This window comes from Saccopteryx leptura, chromosome 2 (assembly GCF_036850995.1).
Source record: "Saccopteryx leptura isolate mSacLep1 chromosome 2, mSacLep1_pri_phased_curated, whole genome shotgun sequence".
In the NCBI taxonomy this organism is placed as follows: Eukaryota; Metazoa; Chordata; class Mammalia; order Chiroptera; family Emballonuridae; genus Saccopteryx; species Saccopteryx leptura.
Window position 1 is genome coordinate 128,508,165 of NC_089504.1, and position 13,529 is coordinate 128,521,693.

The window sequence follows — 13,529 nt, forward strand, 5'->3', positions numbered from 1 at the left end:
CTTGTCAATACACTGAAGAATTCCTTTCTTTTTACTCTTAATTGTGTTGAGGGTAGAAAATCCTAATTCACATAAATAGGATGTTGAAAATTGTAGTAAAATGTTTAAAGCTTTTTTAGCTATTGCCACATATTCTTCTTTTATAGAAATCTAAAAGGCTTCCAGAGACAATTCTTTTTGTTTAATCATCAATCTACAGTCAGTGGATATAGCTGCCAGTTCTTCTTCTGTTAATGTTAAACCAAAATTAGTTGAAGCTTCCACGAGTGAATTTCTAATCCAATCGTATTGCTCAGTGTTAAGTGATAAAAAATGCTATATATTAAATTCTGCCCGTCAGCCTTCAAGTCCTATTTTATTTACACTTAACTTTTGCTCACTTCCAGAATCGGATTCTTCAATATAACGCTTCTTTTTGAGAAATCTATCCATTTTATTTGGGGGTATTTATCTAAAAATAATATAATGATGTGTTAATAAATATAATAATGATGTGTTAACAAAAAGAGTGGTATTTCCGTAATGAAATGGTATAATAGAGTAAGTATATTTATTTATTTATTTGTATTTTTCTGAAGCTGGAAAGGGGGAGAGACAGTCAGACAGACTCCCGCATGCACCCGACCGGGATCCACCTGGCACGCCCACCAGGGGCGACGCTCTGCCGCGACCAGAGCCACTCTAGCGCCTGGGGCAGAGGCCAAGGAGCCATCCCCAGCGCCCGGGCCATCTTTGCTCCAATGGAGCCTTGGCTGCGGGAGGGGAAGAGAGAGACAGAGAGGAAGGAGAGGAGGGGAGGGTGGAGAAGCAAATGGGCGCTTCTCCTATGTGCCCTGGCCGGGAATCAAACCTGGGTCCCCCGCACACCAGGCTGACGCTCTACCGCTGAGCCAACCAGCCAGGGCCTATATTTATTTTTTATTTGAGTACATGCTGTGAACCAGCGCTGCTAGTAATTCTAGGTCCTAAGTGGGAATGGTGCGGAATTAAGAAAATATGTGGAATTAAGAACATATGGGATCGGGAGGGCCTTGTAATTGCTGCTGGCAAGAACAAAGCGTGCCCAAAAACCACATCTTGCTTTTTTTCTAGGGCAAAGTGGGCCATTAGCAAATCAATGAGATCTGTGATCATGTTTCCAAGGCAACTCGAGAATTTTACCAAGTGCAGCCTGACCAGGAGGTGGCGCAGTGGATAGAGCATCAGACTGAGATACAAAGAACCCAGGTTTGAGACCCTGAGGTCGCCAGCTTGAGCGCGGGCTCAACTGGTTTGAGCAAAAGCTCACCAGCGTGGACCCAAGGTTGCTGGCTCGAGCAAGGGGTTACTTGATTTGCTGTGGCCCCATGGTCAAGGCACATATGAGAAAGCAATCAATGAACAACTAAGGTGTCGCAATGAAAAACTGAGGATTGATGTTTCTCATCTCTCCTGTTCCTGTCTGCCTGTCCCTATCTATCCCTCTCTCCGACTCTCTCTGTCTCTGTTTAAAAAAAAAAAAAAAAAAAAAAAAAAAAAAAAGGAATTTTATCAGGTGCAGAAAACCCCCACCATACATATCATCTTAACTTTATAACGAAGGATAGAAGAAACTTGCCTCCAGTCTTTCTGGGGAACATGGGGGGTGTAGTGTAAACAATCCAGCACCACAGCTTAACAGCCTTTTGCAACCTAATCAGGCAAGTGAGGTGCGGTTTGGGCAGACTGTCAGCTTACAGCCAATTCCCCTCACCTCTGTCCCCCCAAAATCTAAACTCCAACAGGCACATATTTCTCTGGAATACCAGAGGGCGCACCTGGAAATCTTCTAGGGCACAGGCTTTGAGAACCACTGGCCTAAGTTTTATATCTTTCTCCGGTTCCAATAAGAATTAATCAATATTACTAATTTGAGTATAATTATTTTGAACTACTATTTACATTTCACATTGATTAACTTTTCATGTCCTTGCTAAGAACATTTTGTGTATAATTATTCAATTCAATCCTACAACAGTATCTGAGAACAGTTAGCTCTCAATAACATGTTATCAGGTGAATGAGTCCTCAAGAGACAGATGCCCTTAGTGAGGAATTAGAGTTGGAAATAGGAATAGCACTTTAAAATTATGTAAAGGTAGCCAATGATGAGAACTGGTAAACACAAATCATTGAACAATTACCTTCTGAGGTGAAATGCAATGTAACAAGACTGAGGCAGAATTGAAGACAGCTGAGGAAAGATCATACTGGACAGAAAGTAGTTGTAAGTACCAAAACTCAAAAGTGACATACGACTTGTTGGGTCACGATCCGAAAAAAGGCCAGTACTGTACATCCACTATACTTAATTAAAAAATACAAAAAAGTCCAGTATGGCTAGAGCTTAGTGGAAGGATGTAAACTTGTGAAGTAATAAGCAAGAATTGAATCTGGTTTTTATTTTAAGTCTCTGGGGGGTAAATTGGGACTGTAGGATATCACATGATCTGATTTACATTTTTAAAAGATGACTTTGTCTTCTGGGTGGAGACTGAGGTAAAAGAAGGACAAAAATGGAAACAAGTTAGGAAGCTCCTGTAGGAGTCCAGACAACAGCTGATTGTAGCTTCAAAAAGGACCCTATCACAGAAACACAGAATTTTAGAACTCAAAAGACTTTGCCAGTCTTTCAATCAAACTTTTTCTACATAGAGAAGTTAACTTAAGACTATACTTTCAGGGATCATTTCTATAGTTTGAGAAGTTAACTTGTTCAAGGTTTCCTGGCCAGAGCCTGCGAGACAACTGAAACTTAGGACACCCAGGTCAAAGTTATCACCACTAACTATGTGTAGAATCAAAGGTTTAACAACCAACCAAAATTAGCATATCATTTTTCAGATTTATCCCTCATGCTCAAAGTAATCAGCTATAACTTATGAGTAAAATGAAATGTGTTCTATTTGAGCACAGAAAAGTGTGTAACAGGACCTGTTGGGGAGTAAAAATGCGCAAGTACTGTCAACTCACAGTGCTTTGTGATGAAACTTTTAATACCATAATCTGTTAGACAGTATCAACTTATCTTCACACAGGGCCTTCTGGTGGACAAGATCTATCATGAGAGCATCACAAGTGCTTTTAAAAGTGAAGTTTGTCATTCCTGTTCAAACCAGAACTCTAAATTAAAGAGTGATAACAGTAGCCCTGCTCATTGGAACAAGACCCTCTTATACATCCTTACTCTTTCCTGCTCTATTTACTGCCCTCTCACCTCTACATTGTTTATCATCACCACCATCACTTTCACGTAAACAATACAAAAATGTTATTAATGTTCTGTTGTTAAAAGCTTGCAAATTCGTCTTCTCTTTGTTAAAAGATGATGAAGTAAGGCAGGAGTCTCAAACTCGCGGCCCGCAGACTAATCCACGAATTGAACTTCGTGGATTAGTCTGCAGGCCGCACAAAATTGTTCGGCGGGCCGCGAGTTTGAGACCCCTGAAGTAAGGTGACTGGACTCTTGGAAAACAAAAACAAGCTTAAATATAAAAATCCTGAAATAGACAAAATTTCAAACAACTTTTTTTTTTTTAAACTAGCTGCTAAAACTGCATAAGCAATAATAGCCAGGGGTAACCATGTGACTAATTTGGATGTTCTGGACATAACATATGATCTCAGTTATGTTCCCCAGTTCAGAATAGACAGAGAAGCCTACCAGTTAATTATTTAATATAGGGAGAACTAGAGCTGCTTATTAAATTCCCTTACTTCCTGTGGGATTAAGCACCACCAGGCTTGTTGTTCTATGTTTAATCTCTGAAGAGACCCTGAAATTAGCAGTTTTACACTGACTCCTCCTTATACCACACTCCACATCCCTTTCTCTTCCTCCAAAGTCAATTCTGTTCTTTCAAGAAGTGATGCTCAGACTCAATACCCTCTCTTTCCTCCCAGAGAACACATCAATTCTATCCCTAGGGAAATAAATGGCACTAAATTTGTAAGAAATTGAGTACAGTATAAACTATAATTTACCTTCTTCCATAATCTTAAATTTATTACCTGAACCAAATGCACATTAGCCTAAAAATCCTTTAAAATTGGAAGCTGTCCTATGACATGAGGTTTATAAAAAGTTGTTTAACAAGAATTGCTACAACTGTTCTTAAACATGATAAAGCTAATATCCAGGTGATCCATTATCACTTATTTTATTAAACTAGAATTGGAAAAAGTCCATAGCTTCATGATAAGAAAGCTACCACGTATCTTAAAATTGTGAAAGTCAACTATTATCTTAAAAATCTGCTCCCTTCTGGCCTGTGGTGGCACAGTGGATAAAGCGTCGACCTGGAATGCTGAGGTCGCAGGTTCAAAACCCTGGGCTTGCCTGGTCAAGGCACATATGGGAGTTGATGCTTCCTGCTCCTCCCTCCCCCTTCTCTCTCTCTCTCTCTCTCTCTCTCTCTCTCTCCTCTCTCTAAAAAAAAAAAAAAAAAAAAAAAAAAAGGTATAAAAATCTGCTCCCTTGAGGTTAGGCCAAAAGTTAGACACACATGCAATCTACCTATGAGTAATTAGGTATACAAAACAAGAATTAAAACAAACAAACAAAGGATTAAAAGAAAAACAATTACCTAATCCATCACTGTGATTAAAAGTTGAATAGACTATTCAAAAGACTGCAAACTGAGGCCCTGGCTGGTTGGCTCAGTGGCAGAGCGTCAGCCTGGCGTGCAGGAGTCCCGGGTTCGATTCCCGGCCAGGGCACGCAGGAGAAGCGCCCATCTGCTTCTCCACCCCTACCCCTCTCCTTCCTCTCTGTCTTTCTCTTCCCCTTCCACAGCCAAGGCTCCACTGGAGCAAAGTTGGCCCAGGTGCTGAGGATGGCTCCATGGCCTCTGCCTCAGGCGCTAGAGTGGCTCTGGTCGCAAAAGAGCGATGCCCCAGATGGGCAGAGCATCGCCCCCTGGTGGGGATACCGGGTGGATCCCGGTCGGGTGCATGCGGGAGTCTGTCTGACTGCCTCCCCATTTCCAACTTTGGGAAAAAAAAAAAAAAGAAAAAAAAAAAGACTGCAAACTGGATGACAGTAAATACATTTATTTGCAATAAAACTAAAAGTGTTGCTTATTTAGCTGTTTAATAAATCAGTCACCTAAAATTTAAAAACCATGTATAAAAAGACTACACAGAAATTAAACCTAAAATGTTTCTATATTAAGAGATTTCAAGATAAAGCACAGGAAAACAATGCCTCACATTTATCTAGTTCTTATACTTCTCTTTCCCTCCAAAAACAAACAAACAAAATAAATCAAAAGTGATGTTAAACACTCAGAGCACAGCATGGAAAAATAAGCAATACCAAAAGAAAAAAGTGAATAACCAGACAGACAGTGGGACTATCTTATTAATAGCCTTTTCAGGTAAACGTGGATATTTTCCCTTTATACTACAACAAGAGCTGACAATTGGTTGCAACATATGGGAATAAGAAACGATATCAATAAACTTTATGTTCTCTTTAACATTAAAATCCACTAGTCCAACTAAAACTTCGGAAGACTTTCTGGCCCTGACCTCTAACTCAAGTTGATTAGAGCATCGTCCTCATATGCCAAGGTTGTAGGTTCCATTCCTGGTCAGAGAACATACAAGAATCAACCAATGAATGCATAAATAGTGGAACAACACTATTTTGTGGAACAACAAATTGATGTCTCTCTCAAATCAATAAATAAAAAATATTAAAAATTTCTTACCCATGTGTGGTTTTGTGATGCATTAGTCACTTGGAAAATATTGGTTCAAAGTTATCCAGATCTTCAAATACTGACATATTTCATTACATATTATTTTTTTTAAAATTTCCCTGTTCATGATTATTACCAATATCATCAGGAAAAATCTTTAAAACATGGGTAAGTTGTCAAGAGCACAGAGTGGCTGGTACAAGTTTTCCAAAACTCTAATTTTTCACTTGAAAACTAGACCTTGGTCACTGACCATAAATATTGTCAATCTTTACCTTAAAGGCTCACTTTACTTTTGAGGAAAACATCAGCCTTATATCCAAATCCAAACAACCAGTTTGTCAGGCATTCTTTCAAGTAAAAATAGTGGTCATGAAATAGCGGCCACGGCAACTTGCAATTCAAATAACCACACAAATCCTTTTCCTAGAGACAACCATGGCAGCAAGAAGTGTTTTAAGTGTACTTTCCATTTTGTTACAGTACATTAAAACGATGTGTACAAGAATTGAGATTTGATTTAAAAAGGTTTACTTCTTCAAGTGCATTTAGGTGACGGTTTTAAGGTTCATTTATTTATTTATTTTTAATTGTGAGTGCACGGCAGTGAGGAATATAATGATTACTGATACAGTGTGATGCTCTGACCTGATTCATTCTAAGGTGCCATAAGTTTTACCTACCATTATTTTGTATCACTGGTACAAATTTAACACAGGGAAAAGGCAAATATATCTCAGTATTACTGTAAAAATAGTTTTGTACTTGCAGACTCCCTGAAAATGTCTAGGCAATCTCCAGAATTCCCTGGACCATACTTTGAAAACCACTGAGCTAGACAATTTATTTGTTAAACTGTTCACAATCACAATTATTTTTTCATTCATACCTTAATGGGAATCTTAAATAATCAAATCAACCTCAACTGGGAGTGGCAATGCTACAGAGGAATAAAAGCTTTATAATAAACAAGAACTAATAGTATATTAGTATATTCTTTTATAAGCATTTATGAATAATACTCCATTTAATCCTCAACAACTCTAAGTATATTATGTCATCTTTCCCACTGAAGAAGCAAGGCAGTAGGAAAGATTCGGAAAGGGAAGTACAAATTGTGCCTAAAAATTCTGGTAGGATTACAAGTGACACTAACTTTCTTCTTTATATTTTTTCATATTCTAAATACTTTAACAAAAAAATTAGAAAGACATACATATTTGAAAACTCAAGCAGTCTTACCAATACAAATTCAGTATACTATCCCAGTTTAACAATTTTAAGAGTAGAAAATACACATTTATATACTTCATCCCTAACCTTATTATCTATACAGTACACAATTCAAGATATCCTGACGGATTCCTGAGTTTTGCTATTGTCACCAGAGAGCTTAATAACAATCTTAGAAGCAGCAGCTATATCTGCTTCTTTATGTTATATTAGCAATAGTAATAGTCACACTGCAACATTAAAACACACGCTAACAGTTGGAGGCAATATGCGTATCATTTTGACTTCTAAAAACTATTAATTAAGTAAAAAGAAGTTATAGTAATAGTCTTTATTAATACTTAGTTTCATTAACTAAAAACTTTTTACAAAGTCACCCAACTTTATTTTTTAGAATAAAGTGACTTCAAAAATAATTTTAATGAGGACAGATTTTAGAAGATACAGATAATTAGATTTTTATTTTATGTAACATTTTCCATTTCCTCTTCAGAAGCTTTTGCCAAAAACTGCTATTAAATGGACAAAACAGATTTTCTTCCATCTTTTTTTCCTTCCTACAAGATGAAAGCAACCGATAGAGGTAGCCCACCAACAGTTTTCAATGGGGCAATCATTCAGTTTACTACATATTTTCAAAATAAGATTACTTAACAAAATGCTAAGTTTTAAACATAGGAACAATTTTATTAAAATAATATATTTTTAAAAAATAACATATTTACTGAAATTTTCAAACCAACTACTAAGAAAATCAGCAACAGCTCTGTGATATAGTAAAAGTGATGATTTTAAGTCAATGATTTAAAGTAATCAAAATTATTTATAACTTTTAACAGATGCTCTCATCCTTTAAAAAAACATTTAGTCCCCCACCACTGGAAAAAATTACCTACAACTTATTTCATGAGATCAGAATCCAGTTTATATTTAAAAAGTCTCACTGAATAAGGAAATCAGAAAAAACCAGGAACTGCATTATTCCATACGTAGGTAGGATATAAAAACGAGAATAAGAGACATTGATAAGAGTGTGGTGGTTGGGGGGGGGGGGGGGGAGGCAGAGGGAAAGGGGGAGGGGCACAAAGAAAACTAGATAGAAGGTGACAGAGGACAATCTGACTTTGGGTGTTGGGTATGCAACATAATTGAATGACAAGATAACCTGGACATGTTTTCTTTGAATATATGTACCCTGATTTATTGATGTCACCCCATTAAAAAAGTAAAATTAAAAAAACAAATAAATAAAAAGTCTCACTGATAAAGCCTGTATATAGTAACATTAACTACAAAATATAAAACAACATAATTACAAGAGAAACCTTAAGGAACCATTCGATGTAAAACTCAAAAGGAGAACATTAGATAATTTCTCTATGATCAGAGAGACTAAGATTCTTAATTTAAAAGTGAATATATTTCTAGTACTCAAGTACCTCATATGCAATCAAATGATTTTTTTTTTTTTTTTTTTTTATTTTTTATTTTTATTTATTTTTTTTACAGAGACAGAGAGAGTCAGAAGGATAGACAGGGACAGACAGACAGGAATGGAGAGAGATGAGAAGCATCAATCATTAGTTTTTCGTTGCGTGTTGCGACTTCTTAGTTGTTCATTGATTGCTTTCTCATATGTGCCTTGACTGCGGGCCTTCAGCAGACCGAGTAACCCCTTGCTGGAGCCAGCGACCCTGGGTCCAAGCTGGTGAGCTTTTTTTGCTCAAGCCAGATGAGCCCGCGCTCAAGCTGGCAACCTCGGGGTCTCGAACCTGGGTCCTTCCACATCCCAGTCCAACGCTCTATCCACTGCGCCACCGCCTGGTCAGGCACAATCAAATGATTTTAAGCATAGTAAGACTCTAGAATATTTTTCTTTATAATAGAAACCAGATGAAACCTGGTCCATTCTTTCTTCTCAATTTTCACTTCTTTTATAAGTTTTAAGCCTCCTTGGAAACATGAGTTTAAAAATTTTTGATCCTCTAGTAATGCAAAGCAAAGACTCTTTCTAAATTGCTACTGAAATAATCAGTTGCTGTGTACCCTTAATTTGACTAATATGAGTAATAAACACACCACTGTTAGGCTGTAATCTTTAAGTTAGTGGTATATTTTAATAATTGATTTCAATTTTTAAAAGGCAGCAAAGAAGTTCCTCATAACCTTTCTTCTTTAAAATAGAAATCTAGGACTTAAAAGGATTGCTTTTACAATCAGTACTCTACTAGGTTCAATGAGACTAACAGATTTTACAGGGTGGGGCAAAAGTAGGTTTACAGTCGTTTGTATGGAAAAATACTATAATTAATAAATACAATAAGCTGTTTTGCATACAACTGCAAACCTATTTTTGCCTCACCCTGTATATATTTCAAGCTAGTTTTTACTGCAAATGTATAAATTCATTCTATGTAGATACTGCTTACACTGCATTCAACAGATTTCCAAAGAACTAATAAATGAAGACTTAAGTCCTCAAAAGGTAATTAGTACCTTTCAAAACTATTGCAAAATATCAAAGATGGTGAAAAATACTAGGCTTTCAGCACAAGGATAGGGCATGGTAGTACTCCTGTTTACAGGAAAATCTGTCCTATGTTACAATGAATCATTATCATCAGCCAAAATGTTTCTCAATTTAAAAAAAAATAAATAAATCTAAAAAGGTAAACTTCAGGCTCTGCTCAGCGGTTAAGCCTGGGCCCCACATGCCTGGGCCCAACACGTGGAAGTCCCTGGTTTGATTCCCTGTGAGGGCACACAGAAGAAGCGACCACCTGCTTCTCCACCCTCCCCCTTCTCTCTTTTTCCTCCTCTCTGGCAGCCATGCCTCATTCAAGCAAGTTGGCCCTGGGTGCTGAAGATGGCACTATGGCCTCCCCTCAGATGCTAAGATAGCTCAGTTGCCAAGCAATGGAGCAGCAGCCCCAGATGGGCAGAGCACTGACCCCTAGTGGGCCTGCCACGTGGATCTGGGTGGTGCACATGCAGGAGTCTACGTCTCAGCCTCCAGGCCCCTCAATAATAAAAGGAAATAAGTAAAAAAAAAACAAAAAAGAAAAAAGATAAATTTTAGCCTATCTCTAAGACCATACATAGAGTCCTCAAAAAATGATAGTGGGGAGAAAAACAAAAATCAGGGTACTGGTATGTTTTTAGTCAGAACCTTATACAGTCTCAAAAAGTTTAAGAAAGCACAATCTTTATTAAGTTTTTCCAAACATGTGACACCATTGTCATAATGGAAAAAACAGCTTTTGTATATTTAGTTCATAAATACTAAACTATTCCCAGTACCAGTTAAACCTAGACACTACAGATCAATACTCACCCTCTTATCAATACACACACAGGGAAACATTATTTTAAGGCTTTAGGAAAATCATGCATATCAGTAAGATCCTGATATTCAATAATAAAACTGCCTATACTTTTTTTTGGGGAAAAAGAAATGACACCTTTGTAAAATCAGCCAAATTCTCTAAAAAGAAAACTGAACATGAGCAGTTTCTCATCCCTATCTTAAGACTTTATATTTAAAACATGTCTCATTGGTTATCATGTTATCAATCTCACAGACCTACCAAGCTTGAATTATATTTGAAGATATACTTGATAAGATCTCTATGTACATGGATCAAGGTTTTCTTTTTATAATCAATTCTTTAGTAGGCCCTCCTCACAAGGTAGCTTCTTGCCATAGGGGCTCACCTCCCCTACATATAACTAAGAGAAAATATTGAAATTCTATATAGTAAAAGAATTGTTTTGAAAATACAATGGAAATCAAGTTGTAATGTTAAAGATTCCAAAGTCATGTGGAAATGTTTCTTTTTGAAGGAATACAAGGTCCTCTTCCAAATATCCTCTTTAAATGTTCATTACAATTAATTTCTAAATCTAAATGCTAAACACTTACTATGTGCACAGGCAAGGTTCTAGGAAATAAGAATACAGTGGAGAATGAAAGGAATCAAGTTCCTACCCTCACGGTGCTTACACTTAAAGAACTGGTATTGTCTATGTGCAAGGTTCCACGACAGTGCTTTGGGGCATACAAAGAACACATTCTGTCCCTGGAGTTTACAATTCAGTGTAATACATAACAAAAATACATACAAAGATATCAGAAGATAGGAAGTGATAATGTGTCATAGACAGGAAAAGAGATGACTTTCAAAGGCGGGGGGGGGGGGGAGGCAAAAGACAAGAGCATTCCCTTTCATGCCCCATTTTAAAATCAAGCCAATTTATTATTGGGCTCTTCAGTTGTATCCTGACACCTGACACATTAAAACCAAACTGGCTACATGTATTTCAAAGATTTATTTTGGGGAGTCCTCAAATAAGGCAGCCTCACAATTTACTGTGAATGCCAAACAAGAAAATGCAGGTGAAAACACTGTGTAGTGCAGGGAAGCATGAATGGATTCAAATAAAACCATCCTCAGGGCTCTGTGTCCTTAAAGTTACTTAAGCTCCTGGGTAGCAATGTCCTCTGAAACGTGGAATGAAACTACCCAAGTGGTTCTTCCACAATATTTGACTAAGGCACCCCCTTTTCTTGGGTATGATGAGAATACCAGCCTCTGTAAATGTATAAAAATGCTGTATTTCTTCCTCTAGATTCCCTATTATGGATAGACTACTCTCCTAAAAATAAGAAGGACCACTAACTATATAGTTTTATCTTATCTTTCCTAGGCCTCAGTTTCCTCCTCCATAAAATGAGAGGGTGGGACTGAATGATTTCAATGGTTCTTTCCGGGCCTTAAAAAGTCCCATGACTCCATTATGACTCAAATACTATTCAAGAGTCAGCTTTTGGGAGTGAAATGAACTTGACATTAAATAATCGGCTTCCCTTTTTATAAGTTACTTCTTACTAAGATAAAGTTCTGTTGAGCAAGTCGAAACAGCATTTTAATTACAAAAAAAAGGGGGGGGGGTGAAAAATAAATTTTCAAGAAGCTTTAAGTTGTAACACTCGGTATCTATTACAGGCTACTAGTAAAACAAAAATTCAAGTACTGAACTAATTTTAAAATATTAAAATTAACCTTCATTTAGTGTCAACTTTCTACCCCGTTAAAATTGTTTTCCCGTTACTGTAAAACAGAGTTGCTTATGTTCCTAACAGGAGTAGCAGGGCAAAAATGTTTTTGCAAACTAATAATTTTCCCAAACTAATAAAGAGAGGCTGGGAGTGGAGCAGGCGAAGGGAAAGCAGTATCATCTGCTTAAACTAGCAAGGCTTCCGAAAGCCATCAGTTTTTTCAGAAGAAGAATCCGGATGGCCCTGTTCACTGGGGGCAGCTTTTAACTAAAATTCAAGGCGCTGACAGCCAGTTTTAGGATTAGACACATCGAGATGTGTCTAATCCACAAACTTCCTGGATTTTCTCTCTTATTGTAAGAGAAAGAGATTTCCTCTGCTGACGGAGGGAAAGGCCCCTTTAACAGTTTTTCTCTACGCGGTGCTGGCTGCCAGACTAGGTGGGGCTCCCTCCGCTGCCGTACTCCTGCCACTTCCCGCAACAAATGGAGCAAACCGGCCCCGTTTCAGGCAAACTTTTTCCCTGTCGGGCTCGAGCCTGCAGGGCGCCGGGGAGTGGTTTCCCCCGAACGCTCCTCGCCCTGGCTCGAGGCTGGGGGAAGCTGGGTCTTCGCAAAAGACAACTTTCTGGTTTCCATCCTAACTTCCACCCATACCCGGGAGGGAACCGAGGCGGCCAGCGAGGGGGTTCCGGGACGGGGACGAGTCCTCCGGGGAGCCGCGCAGACGACAGGCAAGGGGAGAGGCTGCAGCCGCGGGCGGGCTGGAGGGAGCGGGCGCGGGGGGTGGGGGGGTCCTCGGGCTCTCACTTCCTCCGCCATATTTCAGACATTTGACCCCTTCCGCAAAGCGCGCTGTTCCCCCGCGGCGGCGGCAGCGGCTCGCCCCCGCCGGCCCGAGAGGCAGCGCGCCGGCCGGCCGGGCGCCAGGCCTTCGCACCACCTGCCGCGCTCCGAGAGACTGCCGTCTACGCCGCCGGGGCCCCTGACCGCCGCGCGCGCCCCGCCCGGCCCGCGCCGCACCCCACCCGCGCCCCTCAGCCGGCGCTGGGCCCCCGCCCCGTACGGCTGCCGCCGCCACCGCTCCTTTCAGCAGCCACGCACGCACTCTGCGAACCTCTCACGCTGTCACCGGGTCCCCGTAGGCAGCGTCGTCCCGCGCCTCGCGCTCCCTCTGGGTCGCTGCTCCCGGCGCCACGGCTGTCCTGCGCTATCGTCGCTCCGGCTGGTTTACACGCCTGACTCTGGGCGAGGTTTGGCGGTGTCGCCTTGACGTCAGGCGTTCAGCCTCGCTCTCGCTTCCGTCCGCGGGCGGGGCGCGGCCCGGGAAGGGGCGGGGCCGAGGGGTGGGGCGAAGGGAGCCGAGGGGCGGGGCACTCCGTGCCGTCGCTGCGCCGGCCGGACACGCGCGGCGCCCTCGCGGCTTCTCCTCGGTGATGTTGCTCTCCGCCCCACCGCCCCTTCAGCCTTTCCTCAGCCTGCTTGCTCGCGGAGCTTTCACGTATCGGCTTGCCG

At 40.2% G+C, this 13,529-nt stretch overlaps 1 protein-coding gene across 1 annotated transcript in view; it reads right to left on the reverse strand.

Annotated features, from left to right (window-relative positions):
• RAP1B (RAP1B, member of RAS oncogene family) overlaps positions 1-13,287 on the reverse strand; it is a 54,748-nt gene extending 41,461 nt beyond the window's left edge. Inside the window, exon 1 of the mRNA XM_066368708.1 lies at positions 13,132-13,287. The gene's annotated coding sequence lies outside the window, so the exon portion shown is untranslated. The remainder of the gene's footprint in view (positions 1-13,131) is intronic.
• Positions 13,288-13,529: the final 242 nt, after the last annotated feature.